Source organism: Cetorhinus maximus, chromosome 7 (assembly GCF_964194155.1).
Source record: "Cetorhinus maximus chromosome 7, sCetMax3.hap1.1, whole genome shotgun sequence".
Classification (NCBI taxonomy): domain Eukaryota; kingdom Metazoa; phylum Chordata; class Chondrichthyes; order Lamniformes; family Cetorhinidae; genus Cetorhinus; species Cetorhinus maximus.
Window position 1 is genome coordinate 50,564,185 of NC_135885.1, and position 13,586 is coordinate 50,577,770.

The window sequence follows — 13,586 nt, forward strand, 5'->3', positions numbered from 1 at the left end:
AGCACCTCATCTTCCGACTAGGCACTTTACAATCTTCCGGCCTTAATATTGAGTTCAACAATTTCAGATCATAAACTCTCTCCTCCATCCCCACCCCCTTTCCGATCCCCCTTTTTCCAATAATTTATAATTTTTTTACGAATATATTTTTCTTTTCCCACCTATTTTTAAATTTATTTCGATCTATTGTTTCATCTCCACCTTTTAGCCGAAATCGATCCCTTCACCCCACCCCCACTAGGGCCATCTGCCACTAGCTTGTTCTGCTTGCTATCCTTAATGTCCCCATTAGCACATCCTTTAGATAATATCACCACCATCAACACCCCTTTGTCCTTTTGTCTATGACATCTTTGGTAGTCTCTTCTTGGCCTCCACCTATCACTGGCCCCTATCGAGCTCTACCTGTCTCCCCCCACCCCCTTACCAGCTTATATTTCATCTTATTTCTATGTTTTTTAGTTCTGAAGGGTCACGCGGACTTGAAGAGTCAACTGTATCCCTCTCCGCAGATGCTGTCAGACATGCTGAGTTTTTCCAGGTGTTTTTGTTCTAGATTTCCAGCATCAGCAGTATTTTGCTTTTATATTATTTGATTATACAGTCTCACCGCCACTGCTTTTCTATTCGTCGTAGCTGAGGCTGGAAAAGAAAAAATGCATCAGATAGCAGAACCTTAAAAAAAAATTCCGCAAATACCTCGATCGTCTTTCGGTAATTAAGGCGACTCCTCGCTAGTTCCGGGATAGAATGTCAAATTGCATTTCCTGCATCCGGAATAGCCCGCGGGAAGGACTACAATTCCCAGAGTGCTTAGAGACTGAGCACATGCCCAGTGAGGACGGCGGTATAACATTTCAAAATGGCGGTAGATTTGAGAGCGGTTTGGAATAGTTGGGGTTGTCAGTTAAACTGCCGCTCTCGCGCACATTGGGCAAGTGCTGGCTGTCCACTTCTGGTCGCAACGCCGACAATTAGCGATTGTAAGTTATCCCCGGAGTTTAACTTTTGCAGTGCGATCTAGGTTTTATTCTGGCGATGATCGTGGTGTGTGTTAGTACTGACGAGATAAGCAGCCCTCCTCGGCTGTGAATTTGCGTGGAGCTTGTTTGTCGCGTCAACAACAAAAACAGAAATACCTGGAAAAACTCAGCAGGTCTGGCAGCATCGGCGGAGAAGAGCAAAGTTGACGTTTCGAGTCCTCATGACCCTTCAACAGAACTAAGTGAAAATAGGAAAGGGGTGAAATATAAGCTGGTTTGCGGGGGTGGGGGGGGAATGAAGGGTGGGGGGGGCAGAGGAATGAAGTGGGGGGGGAGAGTGGCGGGTTGTTGGGACAAGCATGCAGTGATGGGAGGAGATAACCAAAAGATGTCACAGACAAAAGAACAAAGGTGTTGAAGGTGGTGATATTATGTAAAAGAATGTGCTAATTAAGAGTGGCGAGTAGGACAAGCAAGGTAGCTCTAGTGGGGGTGGAATACATTTAAAAATAATGGAAATAGGTGGGAAAAGAAAAATCTATATAAATTATTGGAAAAAACAAAGAGGGGGAAGAAACGGAAAGGGGGTGGGGATGGAGGAGGGAGTTCAAGATCTAAAATTGTTGAACTCAATATTCAGTCCGGAAGGCTGTAAAGTGCCTAGTCGGAAGACGAGGTGCTGTTCCTCCAGTTTGTATTGAGCTTCACTGGAACAAGGCAGCAAGCCAAGGACAGACATGTGGGCAAGAGAGCAGGGTGGAGTGTTAAAATGGCAAGCGAGAGGGAGGTCTGGGTCATGCTTGCGGACAGACTGAAGGTATTCTGCAAAGCGGTCACCCAGTCTGCGTTTGGTCTCTCCAATGTAGAGGAAACCGCATTAGGAGCAAGGAATGCAGTAGACTAAGTTGAGGGAAATGCAATTGAAATGCTGCTTCACTTGAAAGGAGTGTTTGGGCCCTTGGACGGTGAGGAGAGAGGAAGTGAAGGGGCAGGTGTTGCATATTCTGCGTTCGCATGGGGAGGTGCCGTAGGAGGGGGTTGAGGAGTAGGGGGTGATGGAGGAGTGGACCAGGGTGTCACGGAGGGAATGATCCCTATGGAATGCCGCTGGGGGCGGTGAAGGGAAGATGTGTTTGGTGGTGGCATCATGCTGGAGTTGGCGGAAATGGCGGAGGATGATCCTTTGAATGCGGAGGCTGGTGGGGTGATAAGTGAGGACAAGGGGGACCCTATCATGTTTCTGGGAGGGAGGAGAAGGCGTGAGGGCGGATGAGCGGGAGATGGGCCGGACACGGTTGAGGGCCCTGTCAACTACTGTGGGTGGAAAACCTCGGTTAAGGAAGAAGGAGGACATGTCAGAGGAACTGTTTTTGAAGGTAGCATCATCAGAACAGATGCGACGGAGGCGAAGGAACTGAGAGAATGGGATGGAGTCCTTACAGGAAGCGGGGTGTGAGGAGCTGTAGTCGAGGTATCTGTGGGAGTCGGTAGGCTTGTAATGAATATTGGTGGACAGTCTATCACCAGAAATTGAGACAGAGAAGTCAAGGAAGGGAGGGGAAGTGTCAGAGATGGACCATGTGAAAATGATGGAGGGGTGGAGATTGGAAACAAAATTAATAAATTTTTCCAGGTCCCGACGAGTGCATGAAGCAGCACCGAAGTAATCATCGATGTACCGGAGAAAGAGTTGCAGGAGGGGGCCGGAGTAGGACTGGAACAAGGAATGTTCCACATACCCCATAAAGAGACAGGCATAGCTGGGACCCATGCGGGTACCCATAGCCACACCTTTTATTTGGAGGAAGTGAGAGGAGTTAAAGGAGAAATTGTTCAGTGTGAGAACAAGTTCAGCCAGACGGAGGAGAGTAGTGGTGGATGGGGATTGTTCGGGCCTCTGTTCGAGGAAGAAGCAGAGAGCCCTCAGACCATCCCGGTGGGGGATGGAGGTGTAGAGGGATTGGACGTCCATGGTGAAGAGGAGGTGGTTGGGGCCAGGGAACTGGAAATTGTTGATGTGACGTAAGGTGTCAGAGGAATCACGGATGTAGGTGGGAAGAGACTGGACAAGGGGAGAGAGAATGGAGTCAAGATGTCAAGAAATGAGTTCCGTGGGGCAGGAACAGGCTGACACGATCGGTCTGCCGGGACAGTCCTGTTTGTGGAGAGGTTGGGCGACTATCAGGTTGGAAGCTGTGGGAGGAAGATCTCCAGAGGAGATGAGGTCAGTGACAGTCCTGGAAACAATGGCTTGATGTTCAGTGGTGGGGTCATGGTCCAGGGAGAGGTAGGAGGAAGTGTCTGCGAGTTGCCACTCAGCCTCTGTGAGGTAGAGGTCAGTGCGCCAGACAACAACAGCACCACCCTTGTCAGTGGGTTTGATGACAATGTTGGGGTTGGACCTGAGAGAACGGAGTGCAGTAAGTTCAGAGAGAGGCAGGTTAGAATGGGTGAGAGGAGCAGAGAAATTGAGACAACTAATCTCGTGCCGACAGTTCTCAATGAAAAGATCAAGAGAAGGTAAGAATCCAGAGGGAGGGGTCCAGGTGGAGGGAGAATATTGGAGGTGGGTAAAAGGATCCGTTGAATGGGGAGAGGACTCCTGCCCAAAGAAGTGAGCATGGAGACGAAGGCGGCGCAAGAAGAGTTCAGCATCGTGCCAAGCCTGAAATTCATTGAGATGAGGGTGTAAGGGTATGAAACTAAGTCGTTTGCTGAGCACTGACCGTTCAGCATCGTAGAGCGGAAGGTCAGGGGGTATGGTGAATACACGGCCGGGGCTGGGACTGGAAGATGGGGTGGGGACAGAAGGACAGGCAGGGGTGGAGAGCCCTGGATGGGTGTTGGTGTCGATGAGTTGTTGGAGCCACCTATTTCCAGTATTCCCACCTATTTCCATTATTTTTAAATGTATTCCACCCATCGTTTATTTCACCCCACCCCCACTAGAGCTACCTTGCTTGTCCTGCTCTCCACTCTTAATTAGCACATTCCTTTAGATAATATCACCACCTTCAACACCTCTTAGTTCTTTTGTCTGTGACATCTTTTGGTTATCTCCTCCTATCACTGCTTGCTTGTCCTAACAACCACCCCCCACCCCCTTCTTCACCCCCCACCCCTCCAAACCAGCTTATATTTCACCCCTTTCCTATTTTTACTTAGTTCTGTTGAAGGGTCATGAGGACTCGAAACGTCAACTTTGCTCTTCTCCGCTGATGCTGCCAGACCTACTGAGTTTTTCCAGGTATTTCTGTTTTTGTTTTGGATTTCCAGCATCCACAGTTTTTTGTTTTTATATTTGTTTGTCGCGTCTCTTGATGTTCCCTTAGCTGTTTTCAATCTTGCACCTCCGGTTGTTTGTATTTAATTGATGTTGAAGCTGTGAATATGATTACAGATTCGAGGTCGGTGGGAGGTTTTTATATTAGTGTTTGCCGATGAAACCAACAAATGGCGACTAACCAAAAGACAAAAGCGTCAGAACTGAAAAATAAGCGATGGACAGATACACTAATACAACAAGTGCAATGCGTCTTTTACGATGTTATAGGCGCTATATAAATTGAAGTTCTTTGTTTGAAAAACTGGTGATTATTGGTACTATTTTAGAACATGCTGACGTTTTATTGGCTGCTTCAGGTACATTTGATGAGGGTTGTGTGGTCGATGTTTTGTATGTAGACCTTCAGTTGTTAAAAGTACCACACAATGGCCTTGTTAGCAAATTTTGAATTTAATTAATTAATGACTTAGTGGGGTGTAAGTACAAAATTGGACAGTGATACCTTTACGTTGAGCCCCATCCGAGATGGCGTGCTCTGGCGATGTATTTCTTCTGCCAGGTGCATGGCCTGAAATATGACGTGCAGCTCCTGTTCATAGACCTGAGGGGCCTTTGTGGCTCCTTGCAGGCGTTGCCTGTCTTTTAGCAGAACCTGATTAAAGTCTGGAACATGGTCACCTTGTGACGCAGCTCTCCTCCGTCAGGAGTAGCAGCTGTCGTCAGAGAGCTGCTACTCAGGAATCCACCCCTCCGTCCCTTTCAGTGTCTGGTGGAGAGGAGGGCTGTGGCTGCTGGTGTGACCAGGATCGGGGATGTGCTGGGTGGCGGAGGAATGGGCTGGATGCTGCAACAGGAGTTGGCGCGTCGTGCGTCCGTGGATGTTCGGCTCGCGGCCGTGCCATTCAAGACCTCAGGACGGTCGTGCTCGGACCCGAAGTCATACTGGGCCTTGAGGTGGCTCAGGTGCGCGGTGGTCTTCCGTCTGAGCGTTCCCCTGGTCGGACGGAATTCCACGTTGGCCCCAAGCCCCGAACCTTCCCTCGGGAGCCAGTGACCCGCAATATGAGCTGCCTCGAGGAAATGCCCTCCGTGCCCTTTAGCACAGTGCGGAGGGGCTTCCTGTATGGGCTGCTGCTCACCCTTCACTTCCTTGCCCTTGCCAGCCACCCGGACACGCCCTGGCGTGCCTTGTTGCTGTCCGGCGGCGGAGGTCCCCGTTGGGGGGCCCTCTATGGAGGTGTCCTCCCGCTTTCCATCGGGGACCTGGGGTGGAGGGTGTTGCATGCAGCAGTTCCGTACAACCACACAATGTATCGGTTCACGGACTCCGAAGATACCTGCCCTTTTTGCGGTCTTGTGGAGTCCGTGGACCACGTTTACATAGGGTGTTGTAGGCTGCACTCCCTTTTCAGTTATTTAAAAAATCTTTTATTACTATTTTGTTTGCACTTCAGCCCCACGCTCCTGATCTACGGGCACCTGGTGCGGAGGGGGGCCGGGAGGGAGGAGGACCTTCTCGTGAACCTGCTCCTGGGCCTAGCCAAGTTATCCATTAACAGGTCCAGGCAGCGGGCGATCGACCCAACTGTCTGCCCCTCTTCCGTGGCCATGTTCGTGGCCGGGTGTCCCTGGAGATGGAGCACGTGGTGTCTGCCGGTACCCTCGAGGCCTTGCGTGCCCGGTGGGCACCGCGAGGGCTGGGGTGCTTTATCGACTCTGTTAATCACATTTTGGTTTGATGTTGTAAGTTCCCTTTAAATTTTGTCTTTGGTTTTGCAGTGACCCTAACTTAGGGGCTACGTTTAATTTATCCCTCGTTTTGTTAATTTAGTTTAATTGTTTGACTCCAAAAGAGGTACAAAATTGGAGAGGGTTGTGATGATTGGTTGTTTTTCATACTGGAGGAAATTGCATATAGAACCTGCCATTTGGCCCAAACAGTCCATGCTCCACTTGAGATTCCTCTTATGTTTCCTCATCTCAATCTACCATTGCAATCATCTATCCCCTTCTCCCTCATGCTTGTCCACTTTTCCTTAAATGCATCTATAGCATTTGCTTTAACAACACCCTATGGGTACGAGTTCCACATTCTTACCACTCTTTGGGTAAAGAACTTTCTTCTGCATTACCTATTGGATTTCTTGTTGACTGTCTTATATTGATGACCTCTAGTTCTGCTCTTCCTTACAAGTGGAAACATCCTCTCTATGTCCATTCTTACCAAAACCTTTCATAATTTTAAAGACCTCTATTAGGTCACTGCTCAACCTTTTGTTCAAGACATATTCTAAGTGTGATCTAACCAGGTTCAGCATAACTTAATACTTTGTCCCTCTAGAAATAAAGCCTAATGCTTAGTTGACTTTTATAGTGGTTTTGCTAACCTGAAATGCAACTTGATGTATTTGTACTCCAAGAATCCTTTTTCCTCTATCCCACCTAGGCTTGTTCCAAATAATAAGTGAACTCACTATTCTTCCTACCAAAATGTACTACCTCACATTTATCTGTGTTGAACTTTATTTGCCAATTATTTGCCCATTCCGTAAATCTGTGTACTTCTGTAATTTGTTGGAGTCTGCCTCAGTATTGGCTATTTCCCCGCTCCCAAATTTGATGTCATCCACAAATTCAGGAAGTGTGTAGTTGTGTTCTCCCGAGGTTGGTGTTGGGACCAATACTGTTTTTGATATATTGATGGCTTGGACTTGGGTACAATTTCAAAGTTTGAAGATAACAAGAAGCTCAAAAATGTAGCGAACAGTGTGAAGAGTAACAGACTTCAGGAGGACATGGACAGACTGCTGAAATGGACGGACACATGGTAGATGTAATTTATTGCAGAGATGTGTGAAATTACTAATTCTGGTAGGAAGAATAAACTAAATGGCAAGTGGTAAAGGGGGTGCAGGAACAGAGAGACTCATGGACTACGTGTAAAAATCTTTGAAGAGGGCAAAACAAGTTGAGAAACCTGTTTTTTAAAAAAAGTATAGGGAATTCTTGACTTATAAATAGAGCCATGGAGCACAAAAGCAAAGAAGTTCTGCTCAGCCTTTATAAAACACTAGTTTGGGCCTAGCTGGTGTATTGTGGCCAGTTCCGGGCATCATACTTTAGGAAGGATGTCAAGGCAATGGAGATAGTGCAGAGAAGATTTACTAGAATGGTGCCATAGAAATTAAGATTTCAGTTATATGGAGAGATTGAAGAACCTGGGATTGTTCTTCTTAGGGCAGAGAAGGTTATGAGGAGATTTGATGAAGGTGTTCAAAATCTTGAAGGGGTTTAATAGAGTAAATAAGAAGGAACTATATCCAATGGCAATCACAGGATACATTTAAGGTGGGTGACGTGAGGGAAAACACTTTTACAAGCAAATTATGATGATCTGGAATGCACTGTCTGATAGGGTGGTGGAAGGAGATCAAATAATAACATTCAAAATGGAATTGGATAGAATATTTGAAAATGAAAGATTTGCTAGGGTATGGGGAAAGATCAGGGGCGTGGGACCCTTTCAAAGAGCCATTACCACCCCAATAGGCCAAATGGTCTCCTTGTGTGTTACACAATTTTATGATTATCACGCAACAGAAATGCTAGGAGCACTCAGTTTGGTTTTTGTTTCAGATTTCCAGCATCTGCAATATTTAGTTTTTTTGAGACGTAGGTAATAATGAATGAACAAAGAGGAAACATTCAAGGAATTTTGTGACCGATAAGCATTTAAGAACTACAGGCATTAAAGAAAGTGAATCGCCTGAGGAAAATGTGTGAAAATGCGAAGGATGAAAATCCAAGGGCTCAAGTATGATATTAAAACCGGTTGTTTGAAAATCAAACAGAAGACATTGGAAAAACAAAAGCAAGAATTGTCTTTACACGGTCTTTACTTTCAAGACCTTGGTACGTCTCCAGTACTTCAGAGCCAATTATGTACCTTCTTTGAAGTGTAGTCACTTATAGTCATAGAATAGCTCAGAAGAAGCCTCTTGGGCCCATTGAAAATCTAGCTAGTCCCATTGTCCCACTATTTCCCAATCCTTGCAAATTTTTCTCTGAAGTATTTATCCAGTTTGCCTTTGAAAGCTACTTCTAAATGTGCCACTTGTCATGTAGGACAGACACATTAATGCTGATAAAGCACAGTTGGCCAAAGAGCTCAGAAAAGAGAAAGTAACAGATTAAAAGAGAGGATGCAGTACCACTGTCAACACAGCATCTTTTTGTTTCTATAAGAAATTGAATGGTTTGTTTTTATCCATGTGAAGTGTTTTGAAAGTGAATAGAAAAAGGATGTTTTGGTTGATTGCGGAAACAGTGACAAGTGTTATCGATTTAAAATTATCGCTAAGAGTGAGGAGAGAGTTGGGAGAAATTGCTTTATGCAGAGAATTCTTCAAGCGTGAAATGCTTTACCATGAGGCGCAGCTGAGTTAGGGAGACAAATATATCTTTGAATTGAATATTGACACCGCGTATGCCCTGCGTCCACAATGGCCCGGATTTGCAGTCAATGGTGAATAAACAGCACTTGCCATTCATTGTGCTTACCTGGGCTTCTGAGCAGGAACTTGCAGTCATCAGGAATCTGATACAGCACGTCAACCTCTGCGATCTGTGTGAACAGGCCAAACAACAGTATCTCTTTAACCAATCAGACTAGAATCCTAATTGAGGCCTGGAATCGAATCCAGGATGTGAAAGTTTTAATTAAATATTCTATGTAAAATCATCTACAGATGGAGAAGTAGAGAGGGAAAGATGAGAATGAGAAACAGATAAAATAGATAGTCTTAAAATAAATAATTTTATTCTTAGAGAGTCAAACATAATTATTAAAATATGAGGGAATATGACTTTTTGGCCTTTAACTTCCAACAATCTGCCTTCAGGTGCCCTCTTTTATGACGAAAATAACACATTGAAGCCTTTGAATCATACTAACCCTTCATACTGTCATTTTTACTACTCTGAGTATCCATCTTTTCATTTCTGCCACCTTCCTCACTGTAACCAGATTTTGTTCATTTTCAGATCACTTATCTCTCTGGTTTCTGTGTTGGTTTGCAAACAGTGGCCTGCTGTTCGCCACATATTTGTGAGGCAGTTGGTAGTTATCAGTTATGCTCTTAGTAAATTTGTGGTCTTCTAGGTGGAACCTTATTCCTAAAGGGGCACTTTTTAAATTCTTCCATTGGCATTACCTCTAAGGTTTTCAAAATCTGGATCAATCTTCATAGCCCTGTGCCACACCTATCAAATATCATTAACTTTTTTCTTGCAAATTTCACAAAAGCGTGATTCTGTTTCTTCCTTATGTTTCTAAATTTTTGTCAGTAAGCTTCTAGCACTAACTCATAGGCTTTGAGAACAACATTTTTCACTATGTCATAATCACATAGATTGAACATCTGAAAGTGACAAATACACTTAGTTCTAATGCTTTTCCCAGGAATATGCTTTGCAGTAAGACCATCCAACTTTCCAGCAGCCATTGTGACTTTGTAGTAATTTTCTCAAATAACAATACGTTTCAACTCCTTCCTCACTGAATTCTGGCACTTGGTGAATATCCCTTACCAAATCAAAACCAGGAGTTACATCTGAGTCATCATCAAGTTTCCCTACTATTCCCTGTTTGCATAATCTAAGCTTTTTTTCTCTGTCCAGTTCAAATTTTCTGGTTCCCCCCTCTCTGAAATTCTAATTCAAGTTTTCCCCTTTTCCTTTATTTTTCTTTTTCTTTTTCCTCCATTAGTTCAAGTTTTTTTTTCCATTTCTCTGTCGTTCTTGAATTCAGGTTGCTTCATTTATATTTGAAGTCTTAACTAACTCAACCTGAATTATTCTCCTTCCTCAAGGTTCAGATCTTGAGCCAAGACTTCACCAATCTCTCCCTTTTTAAGACTTCTACTGTAACAAACAAACTAAAAGTTACTTGACTAAACAATACTCATTAGGCAACCAATACTTTAATAAGGGTTATCTTTTCTATAGTTTAATGTTTTAACACGACTACATACGTTTACATTACAGCATGCTCTCCGCAGGGTAAGTCTTTATAGGAACCAGTCCACGTTCACTCCCAGCTTCTAATGGATTCATCTCTCCCCGTTTTGCCAAGTTATAGTGTTGAAATGTCAAATGACATTTCCATCAGTCCTCAGAAAATCCCTAAATGACTACCAGCTGTAAGGCCCACCCTGGTGATTTCTTCCCCCAAGCCTTGCAGGACACATCTTCGAGTTTTTAGCTTGCCACATGATGAATCTCTTCAATCAGAAACCGACATCACTCCCAATTTCTGTTTGATAGCTCACAGGAGACAAACAGCCTTTTCCTTTCTCTCCCTCTCTCTGTCTCTGGGCCGCCCCCTCCCTGCCACTCTCTGTCTCCAGGCTGGCCCCTTCCTGCCTCTCTCTGTCTGCGGGCCGCCCTCTCCCTGTCTCCGGGCCGTCCCCTCCCTGCCTCCGGGACGCCCCCTCCCTGCCTCTCCCTGCCTCCGGGACGCCCCCTCCCTGCCTCTCCCTGCCTCCGGGACGCCCCCTCCCTGCCTCTCCCTGCCTCCGGGACGCCCCCTCCCTGCCTCTCCCTGCCTCCGGGACGCCCCCTCCCTGCCTCCGGGACGCCCCCTCCCTGCCTCTCCCTGCCTCCGGGACGCCCCCTCCCTGCCTCTCCCTGCCTCCGGGACGCCCCCTCCCTGCCTCTCCCTGCCTCCGGGACGCCCCCTCCCTGCCTCTCCCTGCCTCCGGGACGCCCCCTCCCTGCCTCTCCCTGCCTCCGGGACGCCCCCTCCCTGCCTCTCCCTGCCTCCGGGACGCCCCCTCCCTGCCTCTCCCTGCCTCCGGGACGCCCCCTCCCTGCCTCTCCCTGCCTCCGGGACGCCCCCTCCCTGCCTCTCCCTGCCTCCGGGACGCCCCCTCCCTGCCTCTCCCTGCCTCCGGGACGCCCCCTCCCTGCCTCTCCCTGCCTCCGGGACGCCCCCTCCCTGCCTCTCCCTGCCTCCGGGACGCCCCCTCCCTGCCTCTCCCTGCCTCCGGGACGCCCCCTCCCTGCCTCTCTTACTCCCCCCGTCTCTCATTCTCTCTCTCTCGCAACCCCCCCTCTCTCTCTCTCGCCCTCCCCCCTCTCTCTCTCTCGCCCTCCCTCCTCTCTCTCTCTCGCCCTCCCTCCTCTCTCTCTCTCGCCCTCCCCCCTCTCTCTCTCTCGCCCTCCCCCCTCTTTCTCTCTCGCCCTCCCCCCTCTTTCTCTCTCGCCCTCCCCCCTCTTTCTCTCTCGCCCTCCCCCCTCTTTCTCTCTCGCCCTCCCCCCTCTTTCTCTCTCGCCCTCCCCCCTCTTTCTCTCTCGCCCTCCCCCCTCTTTCTCTCTCGCCCTCCCCCCTCTTTCTCTCTCGCCCTCCCCCCTCTTTCTCTCTCGCCCTCCCCCCTCTTTCTCTCTCGCCCTCCCCCCCTTTCTCTCTCGCCCTCCCCCCTCTTTCTCTCTCGCCCTCCCCCCTCTTTCTCTCTCGCCCTCCCCCCTCTTTCTCTCTCGCCCTCCCCCCTCTTTCTCTCTCGCCCTCCCCCCTCTCTCTCTCTCGCCCTCCCCCCTCTCTCTCTCTCTCGCCCTCCCCCCTCTCTCTCTCTCGCCCACCACTCTCTCTCTCGCCCACCACTCTCTCTCTCGCCCTCCCCCCACTCTCTCTCTCGCCCTCCCCCCCTCTCTCGCCCTCCCCCCCCTCTCTCTCTCGCCCTCCCCCTCTCTCTCTCTCGCCCTCCCCCCTCTCTCTCTCGCCCTCCCCCTCTCTCTCTCTCGCCCTCCCCCTCTCTCTCTCTCGCCCTCCCGCCTCTCTCTCTCTCGCCCTCCCGCCTCTCTCTCTCTCGCCCTCCCCCCTCTCTCTCTCTCGCCCTCCCCCCTCTCTCTCTCTCGCCCTCCCCCCTCTCTCTCTCTCGCCCTCCCCCCTCTCTCTCTCTCGCCCTCCCCCCTCTCTCTCTCTCGCCCTCCCCCCTCTCTCTCGCCCTCCCCCCTCTCTCTCTCTCTCGCCCTCCCCCCTCTCTCTCACTCGCCCTCCCCCCCCCCCTCTCTAGCCCTCCCCCCTCTCTCGCCTTCCCCCCTCTCGCTCTCCGCCCTCCCCCTCTCTCTCTCTCGCCCTTCCCCCCTTCTCGCTCTCTCGCCCTTCCCCCCTTCTCTCTCTCTCGCCCTTCCCCCCTTCTCTCTCTCTCGCCCTTCCCCCCTTCTCTCTCTCTCGCCCTTCCCCGCTTCTCTCTCTCTCGCCCTTCCCCCCTTCTCTCTCTCTCGCCCTTCCCCCCTTCTCTCTCTCTCGCCCTTCCCCCCTTCTCTCTCTCTCGCCCTTCCCCCCTTCTCTCTCTCTCGCCCTTCCCCCCTTCTCTCTTCTCTCGCCCTTCCCCCCTTCTCTGTCTCTCGCCCTTCCCCCCTTCTCTGTCTCTCGCCCTTCCCCCCTTCTCTGTCTCTCGCCCTCGCCCTTTCCCCCCTTCTCTGTCTCTCGCCCTTCCCCCCTTCTCTGTCTCTCGCCCTTCCCCCCTTCTCTGTCTCTCGCCCTTCCCCCCTTCTCTGTCTCTCGCCCTTCCCCCCTTCTCTGTCTCTCGCCCTTCCCCCTTCTCTGTCTCTCGCCCTTCCCCCCTTCTCTGTCTCTCGCCCTTCCCCCCTTCTCTGTCTCTCGCCCTTCCCCCCTTCTCTGTCTCTCGCCCTTCCCCCCTTCTCTGTCTCTCGCCCTTCCCCCCTTCTCTGTCTCTCGCCCTTCCCCCCTTCTCTGTCTCTCGCCCTTCCCCCCTTCTCTGTCTCTCGCCCTTCCCCCCCTTCTCTGTCTCTCGCCCTTCCCCCCTTCTCTGTCTCTCGCCCTTCCCCCCTTCTCTGTCTCTCGCCCTTCCCCCCTTCTCTGTCTCTCGCCCTTCCCCCCTTCTCTGTCTCTCGCCCTTCCCCCCTTCTCTGTCTCTCGCCCTTCCCCCCCTTCTCTGTCTCTCGCCCTTCCCCCCTTCTCTGTCTCTCGCCCTTCCCCCCCTTCTCTGTCTCTCGCCCTCCCCCCTCTTTCTCTCTCGCCCTCCCCCTCTTTCTCTCTCGCCCTCCCCCCTCTTTCTCTCTCGCCCTCCCCCCTCTTTCTCTCTCGCCCTCCCCCCTCTTTCTCTCTCGCCCTCCCCCCTCTTTCTCTCTCGCCCTCCCCCCTCTTTCTCTCTCGCCCTCCCCCCTCTCTCTCTCTCGCCCTCCCCCCTCTCTCTCTCTCTCGCCCTCCCCCCTCTCTCTCTCTCGCCCCCCACTCTCTCTCTCGCCCTCCCCCCACTCTCTCTCTCGCCCTCCCCCCCCTCTCTCGCCCTCCC

General features: G+C 50.0%; 1 protein-coding gene across 1 annotated transcript in view; it reads left to right on the plus strand.

Moving 5' to 3' along the window:
- The first annotated feature begins 807 nt into the window (after positions 1 to 807).
- Positions 808 to 13,586, plus strand: part of LOC144682784 (centrosomal P4.1-associated protein-like) — a 97,317-nt gene continuing 84,538 nt past the window's right edge. The window contains 1 exon segment of the mRNA XM_078545486.1: positions 808 to 983. The gene's annotated coding sequence lies outside the window, so the exon portion shown is untranslated.